Raw genomic sequence first — 10,487 nt, 5'->3', positions numbered from 1 at the left:
CCCCAGATAGCGTCCTGAGACAAAACCAAAAGAAAAATCAAACTACAATGCAGTCATTGCATACTATATTTGAACCCAAACATCACATGCAGCTCAGATCTCAGGCTAGAACCCAGTGCTTTCAGTTCATTTTTGGCTGATCCCTTGCAAGGCCAGAAGGGAACAATGTCCAATGTGATTCAAAGGACACAGTGCACCTTTGGGTTGAACGGCAGCATTTTTGTTGCAAAAGCACTCACCCTACATTAAAACAGGCAGTAGCAGAAGAATCAGCCACTGTGCACTTCTTTATGAGGCTAAATTTGTCTGCCTTCAACTTCCAGCTCAGTGATGTACTTATATCCTTATGACTACCCAAGCTCACTTTCAAACTAGCACTTCTCTTGCATCTCTCACTACTAGGCAGGCAGATAAGCTTCTGTTTACTCACGTGCCTCTCCTCAATCTCACCCCAATTAACTAACATCTTTCTAGTCTGCTACTGAGTGGAGCTCAATACTGGCCAGCAGCACTGAATCCAGACAAAACCAAACCTTTCTGTGACAGCAGAAGATTTTGTCCATCAATCCAGTGATCCAGACCTCTAGAGGCTGGCATATCATCCCATGAGATTTCCTAACTAAAATGCTGTGTGACATCTTTCATGAGTCTCCTGCATTATTCTGACCTACAATACTTAATCAGCTCTTAAATGCTGATGGATAACACAACTTTCTTCCTGCTCTCCTGGAGGTTTACTGTTCTTCTCCTGCAGGATTTCTCACGTTCATTCTCGCTCCATTTCTCACTGCCACTGACAGCTAAAGCAAGTAAGAGGGAGAAAAAAATAGAAGTTGGGGTGTTCCTAGCTACCAAGAGGTAGCTACTCAAATTTATTAATGGTGACAGCACATACGCCATGTTCAACTAACAATTTTAAGTATTAAATAGGAAGCATTCTTCCTGGCCCTTGAAAACACATAGGATATTATGATGAATGATCACCCATAGCATAATTGCACCTATGCCAGGAAACAAGACAGCTGTATTTGTGCTAAGCACACATCAGTTTCCTATAGTGTACATGAGAACACAAGGCAAAAGTTGGCAGTGCTCAGTCTTGCTTGGTTCATAGTGACCACTTCAAGGCAACCTGCAGAGCCATTCAAGACCATGTAGAATGCAAAGTGACTTGATGCAAGACAGTCCTGTGACTGGTACATCTCATCTCTGATTTCTTGTGCCTTGTACACAAAGGAGATGGCAGTAGGAAATCTTCCTGCTAGGATGGAACAGCTCTACAAGTAGGTAATGGAAGCACTGTGTCTACCATTCAGTTCTGGCTGGGAATGATTTTTTAAAGTAAGACAGCAATCCTTTTACTATTTGTAAATATATTTGTATCTGTTTATTTGTAGCTGTTACAATAAACGATCCTTCAAAACACTCAGTCCCAAAGAATGTTGGGCACTGTTAAATACATCTAGAGACCTATCATTGCTCCCAAGAAAAAGGAACAAAGCTCACATCCCTTCCCTGCAGAAAAATGCCTCTTACTTAAGAGGAATTAAATCTAGATGGCTATTCCTTAGGGCACAGCTGTGCTGTAGAGATTTTGAGTGACTCACAAATGAACATGTTGAAATCTCTCTCTGGTTTGTTAGGATATTTCCTCAGGCAACCAATTCATTCTTGCTTTTTTCTAGTCTGTGTTCTGAACTGTTGCATTTGACTTCTTAGCCACGTGCTGCTGCAAATAGCAGCTAATATTCCCATCCTGGTTTTGGCTGGAATAGAGTTAATTTTCTTTCATAGTGGCTGGTTTGATGCTGTTTTTCTCCTATATCCACACAATGTTGATTTACCTCCAAGCAGCATTGTTTGATAAAATGGAGTATGCGCACAAACCGATTTGGTGGGTCTGAATGGCAGAGGAAATTAGTCAAGGGATGAAGAAACTCTTTCACTCTGAGGTTATCAATTATAGTTGTATTCAGAGAAGCAATAGCTAGGAGTCATTAGAAGCTAAGGATTGTGTGGTGTCATCTGGAATGAGTTGCTGGGCTCAGTCCAGCCCCTGCTTGACAGGTGTTCCAGAGAGCACCATGAGAAATGGCCTCAGGCTTGGCCAAGTCAACAAGTCTTAGCAGAAAACAGGGGGCTTGAATGGGATTATGAGGATTAAGCAGAGTCATTTGCTACCAAGAAGCAGCATTTAAAAGGACAGTTATAGCCACAGGCTTTCAAGGGCACCTTTTCAACATTGTTATCTAAGAAGGCAGGTATGGTTTCGCGTACCATGTCTTACCACATTCTAAACATGCATGCAAACTGCACAATTATTACGCAAGCACATTTTAATCCTCAAACATCCCAGTGTAAAACTCCCATAAGGCAGTATTTGGGCCTTTAGGAAGCCTTGAGAGGCACCAAACTCAATCCAGTTCCATGGATTTGGGGACGGACTTAATAGAAGAATCATAGAATGACTTTGGTTGGAAGGAACCTTAAAGATGATGTAGTTCTATTCCCCCTGCTGTGAGCTGGTTGCCAACCACCAGGTTAGGCTGCTCAGGGCCCCATCCAACCTGGCCTTCAACATCTCCAGAGATGGAGCATCCACAGCCTCTCTGGCAACATGCCAGCACCTCACCTCCCCCTGAGTGAAAAACTTCCCCTTGATACCTAATCTAAATCTCTCCTCCATCAGTTAAAACCATTTCCTCTTGTCTGATCATTTTGTACTTCTCCAGGCAGGGATGGTCACCCTGACAGCACCCTCAAATACTGCAGTCTTTGCTCAGCCAGCCCTTGGTCACCCACAGAGCAACATATCACTATTGATGTATTGTTATGGATTACTGCTTAAGAGCAGAATCTGTGAGTTGGGTAATAAGGAAGGCATATTAGTAGTGTATGAATAATAGAACAATACCGTGATGCCTTCCATCTAATTTACAGGCTTCCTCAAATAGATTATTTGTTAAATAGTGTTTTGAAACTTAAAAAAAAAAAAAAAAGTGTTATGTCAACATCCTGCTCCTGCTGTCATTAGGCACACAAAAAAGCAGTTTTTGGATCCAGACCGTCTCCATCAAACCACAGGATGCTTCAAATCCCAGGTTTTCACTTCTCCCCACCAATTACCATGTGCTCCTTTCCTCCCCTGTGCAGCACAGGGACAAGCCTGCTGACCTGCAGACTCTTGCTCAGCACCATTCGTTTGTGCATGCCCAAATCTGACACTCTCCTCACTATGAAAACCTCCAGCAACAACTTTTTTCCAGCACTTCCACTTCTATTTCAGTGGTGACTTCTTCTCCTACACATCACACACCGATATCCTTCTCTTTCCTTCCCCCATCAGTGCTAATTTCCTGCACAGAAGCAGTCCCTGCAGGCCCAGCACAGCTCAGCAGCCCTGCTTGCAGCTTGGCACATCACTTGCAGGAAGATAGGAGTGAGGGGAAAGCTCACATCCCTGCTTTGAGCTGCATTGTTCTTGCAACATGGGAAACAGGCTTACAGTTGCCTGCCACAGCTCTGCACCAGAGACTGATCAGGTTCATTTGGGGCCATGCCAGGTTCTCCTAAAAAAAGGAGTATTTATTTATAACGGACCTGTGAGATGGAAAACTGACTTCTATATTTAATAGAAAGTGCTCCCAGCAGATTAACCCTGGCAGTATAGGGCTTTGGGATTCATTGGGTTCTTTTTGAGTATGTGCTACTATACTTATCCTCTTTCTAGGTCTAATTCTCCACAGAGCCAGTGTCTGATAGCACTATTTACTCTTCAGAGGGCAGCTAGTTTATTTTCAGCCTCTCAAACCAACCAGGCTAAGAACTGCATTGGAAGAAAGAAAGGCAGGAACTTACTAGGGTTTAGTTGTTGTTGTTGTGTTGAGTTTCTTAATTTTGGAAAATAAAACTACTCTCAAATGCACCCTTGATGCTATGTGCTATAGCCTTAGATATCGTATGACCTAGGGCAATTCAGAAAGACCACTCCTCTTGTGATGCCAAACTCATGGGCATGTTCCCACATAAGTGACAAGATTGGAATTGTAAAGGTTGGTAAAGATCACTCAGATCATGGAGTCCAACCCCTCTCCACCCCCACCATGCCCACTGACATCCCTCAGCGCCACATCTCCACAGTTCTTGAGCATCTCCAGGGACGGCGACTCCACCAATCCCAGTGCAGCCTGTGCCAGTGCATCACCACTGTTTCTGAGAATAAATTTTTCCTAATATCCAACCTGAACATCCCAGGCATTACTTGAAGCCATTACTTCTCATCCTATTACTGTTGCTAGGAAGATGTTGACCCCACCTTGCCACAGCCTCCTGACATGGAGTTGTAGAGGGTGATAAGGTCTCTCCTGAGCCTCCTTTTCTCCAGATTGAACCACCCCCTTCCCTCAGCTGTTCCCATAAGACTTGTTAGAAACACCACATCAGATGGGCTGAGGAAATCACCCAAGTACAGTGGTTTGAGTATTTCCCATGACTGGGAAGTCACACTGTTCAGCAACACAGTAGCTGTGGTGCCCACATGTAGGTAACAGCTGGGTGCAGGCAGACACTTAACCTGTGCTTGTGGAGCTGCCCTTAAATGTATAGCAGCATCTCCAGAATCAGACTCAAGAGAACAGAACAAAAATGCTACAAGAGGATGGCCATCACACATAGGTGCAGATTGAAGGAATAAAGCTTGGCATGCTGCTGATATCCCAGTTCCAGCATGGGTAATTTACACTCCTCAAATCTGCATTTCCACTCCTGCTTCAAAGTTATGCAGTCCTTGATCTCTACCTTGTTATGAACTGCTGCGCCAGGCTGGAGAAAGCACTGCTGTAACATTCAGTCCCAAACATGGGTACATTCCAGAAGCAGGGGACACTATTTCTGTGCATTTCCTTCTAGGCAGACCAGTTGGGCTTGTTTTGAGCCTAACTTTCTATTTGTGAAGGACTTCGGGGACCCTACCCTTTACAACTCGGGTTGCATTTCCCTTGTGGTATGTTTAATGAAACTGAGACATGAGGACTTTTAACTAGCTTATGCAGCACCACAGAGATGCCAACAGAGCACTCCAAGCAGAATACCCACCATCCTTAATGCTGTAACCATGAGATTATATCAACTTCTACCTCTCCCTGATCTCTTCTTGCCTAAATTCTTCTCCCTAATAATGAGAAGCCCCTTTCCAGCCTCAGACTTCAAGCATTTGTGTTCACCTCCATGCAAGGAGGTCTTGTCCTGACATAGCAACTCCAGACTCTCCAGCAAACTCACTTAGAAATCTGAGTACATCCAACTGTTTGTGTGTGCGTATATATTTTCTAGTGTCACACACTCTCTTAAGCACAGATACATATAAATATATATACACACATATAAATCATATTTCCTGGTAGGACATATACATATATACTCATACGGTGCTGAGAGGAACCATCAAACACCATGGCTTTTCAGGAATCTGCATGCTTGGTATTATCCAAAGCTCTGTGCCTCTGGCCATAAGCAGAGCGATTTGCTTCCCTCTATTAGCAGTGAGTGGTTTATATTAGATTTTAAGCTCTGCTGATTCAGAAAGAATAAGTCACAGCACATGATATACTCTAAATAAATACTTCATCTGTTTATCAAAACCTTTGAAGGATGTTGGCACCCTCCAGAGGCAGCATGGTCTTGCTGTTAAGAAAGCTTGGATAAGACAAGCCAATGCTTACATTTAGCTCTTGGCCACATGCTGCTGGTTTGAGCAGCGCTTCAGTTTCCCGTGTCGCTGTCTCCTCATTTATGCTACAGGGATAATTACACTTAACAACTGAGCATGGTCTAGGGTAAAGCTTTCTTAAGCACTTGGGTGAAAAAAAGCTGCAGACACACAAGATGTTGAATTTATGGATTCTCATTCCATTAGTTGTTAGCTTCTGCCACAAATAGGACCAAAACAGCTTTGATGTCTTAAGGGAAGATCTATTTATGTACTTGTGTGCTAAGCAGAAAATGGAGTCAGGCAAATAGGTTTCTCTGTTTGGTGGTCTTAGCTAATAACAATAGCCCTCATGCATTTAATGCACCGCTGGGCCAGAGGAGAGAGATGTGTGAATGGACCCTGCCCTGCACTGCCTGGAAAGCCCAAGCTGGCAGCAAAGCCATTCAGAGTAACAAGAACCATAATAGGTATGCAGCCTTGCACTTTCCATATTTGTGAGCCTGCAGCAGCAGCGTTAGTAGAGCATTACATCTTGTGATCCGCTCTGTAATAATACGCCTGAACAGACGGTGACATTAAGGCTGAGGGAAATGTTCTACGGCGCGCAGGCAGGAATGAAGGTAATAATTTAATGAGCTTTTGAGGAATTTGCACCCTCCCAGAAGATTCTGGCCATGAATGAGCATTAAAACAACTTCCTTTCCATCTATAACACCAGGGGACTATCACTCTAACTGAACAAATACCAGGTCACAAGGCTAAAAACAAATAATACTAGTCTTGTAGAGCAGCAAAAGAGATCTTGCTGCAGTTCTTCCCATCTTTCAAATCACTTTATAATTAAATACATTCTCTTAACCTGAACTGAGAAAGCCCTTCAGAAGTCCTTTGCAATTTGTCCAAGCAGAATAGCATAAAAGCAGCAAAAGGCTCCAACCTTTCTTCCCCGAACAGAGCATCTCTCCAAAACACTTCTAATATTGGAGACAGCCATCAAGTCTGACAAAAAAATCTAGCTATGTGCTCAAACGTACTACAATCCTCTCTTCTCTCTTGAACCCCCTTAACATGTTTCAGAATTTTTTGACCTATTTTGTTGCCCCTCAATATAGTAATAATCTACATTGAAATGCTGACAAGCATCCAGAAAGATAGAGGAAATTTTACTTGAGCTCACAAAGAGCTTTCAAACTACAGAATAGTGAAGTTCAGGCCAGCATACTTCCAAGAATAGATCTTGGGAAGCATAAACTTCTACTTGCACATCACTACAACAAAGGATAGAATCACAGTATCATTAAGGTAGGAAAAAGACCTCTAAGGTCATCTAGTCCAACTGTCCATCTACCACCAATATTGCCCACTAAGCTGTGTTCCTCAGTGCCACATCTCCATGTTTCTTAACACCTCCAGGGACAGTGACTTGACCTCCCTGGGCAGCCTGTGCCAGTGCATTACCACATGAATGAAATCACTTTTACACTCAACAATTTGCCAACTATGATAAATATTCATTGGAATCACCAAGGTTGGAAAAGATCTCCAAGATCATCCCCTCCAGCCATCCACTCACCACCAATATTTTCCACTAAACCATGCCCTTATATTGACTAGTTATCTTCCAAAACTAACAAACTACCAATACTTGGAGATGCACTTCAATCATTTTATGAATTACACTTGCTGTATTCTCATTCTCACGCACCCAGTTGAGTTGCTCTGTTTTTGAGCCACTGCACATCAGCTCAGCTTCGTAAGACTTTGCCTTTCACAGATAAGAGGGAAAAATGTGGGATGTTAGCACATTAAGCCAGTATAACTTGACCAATGTCTAAAGGCCCACACTGAATGTCAGAATTGAAGTGGGCTGGATGCAACTTGCTGAGCATCAGGCAGTTAGGGGAGTCAAGCACCTTCAGGGGATAATTCATTCCATGCATCTTAAACACTTCTGATCAGAAGGGACCCAGCTGAAAAGCCACAGGGATAAGTGTCCTTCAGAGAATACAACTCATCGCAAGTTTCTAGGTATTCTGGGCTAATATGCTAAATCAGCAACAGCAACCCATAACGGGGACACATGCCACAGAGAGAGACAGGGCAGATCATCGTGTTTTTCCCATTGCCCGAGAAGAAGCCTCAAGCTAAGATGATCTGAAGAGAGCATTTTTATTTAGCTGCTTCCACTTGGAAATCTTCAGAGTCAAGCTTCAGATTACTCACTTCCTGCCCAGCCTTAAATTCAAGTTGTAAATACAATCCTATCTCAAACCTCAAGCTTGCACCCCTGGCTCTAAATCTAGTTACTGGCATAAAGCCTCACTGCAACGAGTGGGGATTTGCCCCCCAGATGATCCCACTTGGGGTTTTATTCATTCCATGATAATGATTTGCTAGACTTGGAACTTAATTGCAGATTGGTATCCAAACAACACCCATGCCTGGGGTGGTTGGAGCTGGGGTTTCACTGCTGGCCCATCTCCATGGAACTGAAAGCCAGAATGATGATGACAACAATTAAATATTCAGCACTTTACCTTCAAAGCAGTAGGTGGATGGCTCAGTGGCTCTCTCAATGGCACAACACAAGCCATTCATCAACTAATCATGCCAAAACCTTGTAAGCTACAAAGATAGACAATGGGGTTGACAGGTATATTTGTATTTATCTTGCCCCAAAGACTCCATCATTGCAAGATCCGCAAGCTACAGTAATAATAACAATAAAAGCTTTTTATAAAGGGGTATTGTTATGACCTAGAGGCAAGTTGGTGGAGAGATACAAATGGATACTCCTAAAGACAGCACTTTTTTACCTTGCAGATGGCTTTCTGAGAAACTCCAGTGCCTTTCTTCCTTTCTGCAAGGGATTTGTCTGGAAACATCCTCACCAGCTGCACTGCCTTCTCAGCTGTTTGAGATATTTGCTCTGTGGCACAGGGGTAATTGAATGTGAGGCCTTTAACGGTCAGGCACACTCCCAGTAGATGAGCTATCAGAAAAGCCACACTTCCAAGCTATCTGAGGGAGGAATGAATGCTCTGCAAAGCCAGTGGGCTATGAACAGAGGCACTGCAGGAGCCATGCTTTAGTTGTTTCAGATCTGAAGTTTCTTGCCTAGAGCATCACAGTGGGTGAATGGAGAAATACAGAACAAGCATCTAAGAGTACAAGAGATGCCTAGAGAAGGATGTTTGCTCTCCTTGGCTCAGGAAGGGGAAGTTTACCTGTTGCACACTCCTACAGTTCTAAGGAGTTGAAGTTGCTGCGTGCCAGAGAGCTTTGGCTTTCATTCTCAGTGTGTTGAGGACATTCACTGGTTTGCAGGAATAGATCCCTGGCAGGGTCAGGCTCTGCAGCATTTGATGTCCAGTTCTCCCTTTGCTTTTAAGCTCTAAGGAAGTCACATTTCGCTTGTTCCACAAAGACATTTCAGAAATGCTGTGCTGGTGGCTGAAGCACTAAGAAGCATGAAATAAGGCTCTTACAAGCGGGAACTCAATTCCATCTTCATCAGTAACAGGAAATTAATGGCTAATGATATCCTACCCAACTGTAATTATGTATTAAGTATAACAATGAATGAAATTGAGAAACATGAGGGGCTCCTTATCAGAGTTACCAAATTACTCAGTTCTCTTGGTTTACAAACTACCTGATGAGCAACCTTAAGAAAAAACACCCATAAGGAGATATTTCTACATTTTACTGCTTATGCAGATATCCCAGGAAAGGCAGCATGTTTTCCCAAGAAGTTCAGAAGTACATTTGAAGCCCAATTTATCCTTTGCAACTGAATCAGCTGCTTGGACCAGCAGCTAAAATATTTTGTCATTATCAGAGGGTAAAAAACCTGAAGCTTGGCACTAAGGTTGGCTAACAGAAGGGAAATTTCCTGTTCTTGCACCGTCAGCATAAGTGAGATTTAAAGAGAGTGCATATTTTAAGCTCATATTAAACTTCATCAGCATTTAAATGATCAGCTGTTGGCACAAACAATTCATAGGATGAACTGACTGGCCAGATAACGAACACTATTTAAAACTCACTGAATGCATATGAAGTTTGTAGAACATTAAGTCTGTGTAGCATCCTCCTGCTGTCATAGAATAACAGAATCATTAAGGTTGGAGAGATCAGTAAAAGTCATCTAGTCCAGTCATATCACCCCATGCCTGTGATCACTCTAGACATGCCTCCATACAGCTTCATACACCGAGACCATCCAGCCTGTTTACCTCCTCACTTATTCACAACTGTCTCCTGAAGGTCATACTGGCAAGGTGGCACTGCTCTGCAGCCACAGTTAATAAGTCTATGAGCATTACAAGGAAATCTCTCTTTTTCTGGAGAAATTCAGAGGTTTGACATTTACCAGCAAATAGAACTGTGGGTTCCACCGTGTGCCATGAAATATGGGAATCCCTTCTCTACAGAGACAGCAAATAAACACCTAACTTTCCACCACTGCTCTCCTAATAGCAAAATATAGCATTAAGCAAAACATAACTTGTTTTCCAGGACCAGCACTGTGGCCTAGAGTATGGCTTCACCTATCACCATCTCCAGGAATAGCTGGAAAACAACACAGTTAAAACACAGGCTGGGTCATAAGATGGTAAGAAAGGAACTGTGGGTGTTGGTCCAAGTTCTCAAATTCCAAACTGTGTAGACTAACTTGTAGCAACAGGAGAGCAGAGCTCAGGATGCAGAAAGATGAGAACAGAGCCTTTCACTGTGTCCAGCCAGTACCTGTAACTCAACATCTCTTGATAGA

The 10,487-nt window shown here is 43.0% G+C and overlaps 1 protein-coding gene across 1 annotated transcript in view; it reads right to left on the bottom strand.

The window, feature by feature from the left end:
- Positions 1-10,487, bottom strand: part of SLC41A3 (solute carrier family 41 member 3) — a 54,241-nt gene that overhangs the window by 26,863 nt on the left and 16,891 nt on the right. The gene's annotated exons all lie outside the window — the stretch shown is intronic.

Source organism: Lagopus leucura, unplaced genomic scaffold (assembly GCF_019238085.1).
Source record: "Lagopus leucura isolate 7727_CA_CO unplaced genomic scaffold, USGS_WTPT01 Super-Scaffold_100026, whole genome shotgun sequence".
Taxonomy (NCBI): domain Eukaryota; kingdom Metazoa; phylum Chordata; class Aves; order Galliformes; family Phasianidae; genus Lagopus; species Lagopus leucura.
This window is presented reverse-complemented; position numbering and strand designations above follow the sequence as displayed.